Source organism: Lupinus angustifolius, chromosome LG03 (genome assembly GCF_001865875.1).
Source record: "Lupinus angustifolius cultivar Tanjil chromosome LG03, LupAngTanjil_v1.0, whole genome shotgun sequence".
Taxonomy (NCBI): Eukaryota; Viridiplantae; Streptophyta; class Magnoliopsida; order Fabales; family Fabaceae; genus Lupinus; species Lupinus angustifolius.
Window position 1 is genome coordinate 7,550,933 of NC_032011.1, and position 3,008 is coordinate 7,553,940.

A 3,008-nucleotide genomic window follows, 5' to 3' on the forward strand; every position below is an offset into this window, starting at 1 on the left:
TCAAGTTATTCATAACATTAATGTTTTGTTTCTAAGGAATTGAGATGTTCATATCAATCATATCTTTCAAAAAGGTAACAAGATGACAAATTATATGTCTAAACTAAGTTTAGACTCACATGATTCAATTACGTTTTAGGATGCTCCATCTATATGAGCTCTAACCATCTTACGAATTACATCATCCACCTTGTTCTAGCTTCTTCTTTTTTATTCTTACTTTGTACCCCAAAAAAAACGTCAACACCACAAGCCAGCTCAACAAAAAATATGAAGTCCCAGGAAGTAAATAATCTATATGCTTCTCTCTCCTCGTTCTCCTCTTGATCTCATCTCTATTCCAGACTTGCACAATTATCATTATTTTACTTAAATGCTTCCCCCAACCTGTTTCGCCGTGCATCCATTGCACGCGTCACTATTCCTACTGGCCTAACCACTCAATAATTGAAATATTGAGCCCTCATGTTACAAAATTGAAAAGTAAATAATTCAATAATTATTTTAAAAAAAAAATATTTATACTTTCCATGTTAGAAACTCAAGCAACACATTTTTCGTCCCCTCTCTATTAAAGTATAACTTAGATCAGACTTTTCATTATCATAATGGATCTTACTAAAGGTGTCAAAATGGGTCAGACCGGTCGAGCCAGTCCTCCAAAACCCAAAAATTTATAGGGTTTGAGTATCATATTAGATATTTCTTATAGAATCCATGCTTTTTAGTCCGGCCCAATCGGACTATTTTAAATCCGGGCTCGAGCTGGGCTTATCCAGACGGGATCGGGGCTACCCTTTTTCCTTATTTGTTTTAATCTTTTTTGTGACTTTTTTTTGGCTTGGTAATAAGCATTAGGTGAAAATTTACAAAACAACTTATAATAAAAAATAGATAATAAATATTGTATTATGAACTTTGAATAAAAAGTAGAGTAATGCCTAAAGATAAATATTTATAAATTACAATAATGTTATAAAGTTAAGCATTATATAATTATATTGTTTTTCCTATTTTGTGAAATATCATTTTAAGCCCAATAATAAAATAATGTATTAAATTAAATGAGAAGATATTAAAACATATAGATTTCAATTTTACTTTCTTAATTGTGTGTTTAATTAAATTTAACTTGTACAACAAAAATATAATAAAGAAAATAATGTTTACAACAAAACTAAAAGACAACATAATTGTTTACCATAGAGAACTCCACACAACCAAATTTAATATAATAGTTCACAATAAAAGTGTTGATAAAGAACATACAAAAGATAATATTTTTTATAGTATTCAAAAGTTTATATATTAAAGTGAAGTTACAAATTATATCATGTTGGGGAGTGAGAGTCAATAGAAATGAGAGATTTAATAAAAGAATTATGTTAAAAATCATACATGTGGACTTGACATCACGTCTTAACTCAAATACAAGGCATTTGATATATAAGTTTGGTTATATTTGTCATAACAAATATGTTAAGAAAGTTACACATTAATATTATATATATATATATATATTTTAAATAGATTAAATATGTTAAAAAAAATATTTTAATATTTTTTTTAGTTTATGCGGGCGAGGCGCCACAACCCGCAACCCGCAACCCGCTTAGGACGAGTTTGAGGTACAATTTAATATACATAAATTGTATCTGGGCTTTTTAGCCCGAACCCGTTGTGAGCTAGCCCAATCATAATCAAACTCAAATATAGTTGGGTCTCATCGGATTTAGGACATGGTTCAAAAATTAGAATTAGTCGATATATAGGGTCGAGTAAGGGATAAGCATGACTTGACCTACATGTCGCTCATTTATTATATTTATATGTAGGGTTGGGAACAAGCCGAACCGATTCGAATCAGAGCTCAATTCGGTTCAGCTCGATAAAAATTGACTCGGCTCGAAACACGACTCGAGTTTGATACGAGTTATTATTTTAGCTCAAGTTCAACTCGGTTAAAGTTCACGAACTATTCGGTTCAGTTCAAATGGTTCATTTGGACAACTCAAATAATTAATTAAATTTTGAAAAAAATACTTCAAAAATGTTTTATATATATAAATATAATATTCTTTATATATATAATAACAGTAAATATATAAAATAATATATGAGTCATAATAAACTTAAAAATTAGTTTAAAATATATATATATATATCGAGTCAGCTCATGAACCATGTTGGAACCCCTGCTTATATAGCACCAGAGGTTCTTTCTAGGAGGGAGTATGATGGGAAGGTAATATATGTGCTCTTCATTTTGCTTAATTCATTTATATATTGTGTTGGATTTATTTAAGTGTGAAGTCTCACATCAAATATGAGGGGATGAGCGAAAGAGTTTATAAGTGGAAAAAACTCATGAAACTACTGTCTTACGGCGGTTTTGGTTCAAGATGTGGTAACTTACTTATAGTTGGAGGCTTCTCAGTTGCGGTCTTGTCCAACAAATACTATCAGGGCCGATGGTTCGGCTGAGAGCGAATCTATAAGTATGGTACCCACATTTAAGGGAGAGGTTGTTAGGAGGATTATTCAACTGTGAAGTACATATTGGATCTTTATCTTTGCGGGTTCACATGGATGCTCATATATATTTCAATATCCTTCTATACTTCTAAAAATGTTTCTCTCTTCCAAAATTTGTTATAGTTGGCTGATGTATGGTCATGTGGAGTGACTCTTTATGTGATGTTGGTTGGAGCATATCCCTTTGAGGATCATGAAGACCCTAAGAATTTTAGGACAACAATTCAGGTATGTTATCCTTTATTCTATGCTGATTTCATGTTGTTTGTCATGTCATTATCTCATCCTTTTTCTGCAGCGTATAATGGCTGTTCAATACAAAATCCCGGATTATGTTCACATATCTCAAGATTGCAGACACATCCTTTCTCTTATATTTGTTGCAAATCCATTGAGGGTATGCTAAGATGTTTAAGCATCCTATTGCAATTTAGATAGATTGTCATGTCATTCTAGATCATCATATCTATTAT

General features: G+C 31.2%; 1 long non-coding RNA gene across 1 annotated transcript; it reads left to right on the forward strand.

Annotated features, from left to right (window-relative positions):
* Positions 2,186 to 3,008, forward strand: LOC109342560. Its single transcript, XR_002107079.1, has 3 exons — positions 2,186 to 2,245; positions 2,659 to 2,763; positions 2,834 to 3,008. It is a non-coding gene; the product is annotated as an uncharacterized LOC109342560 (long non-coding RNA).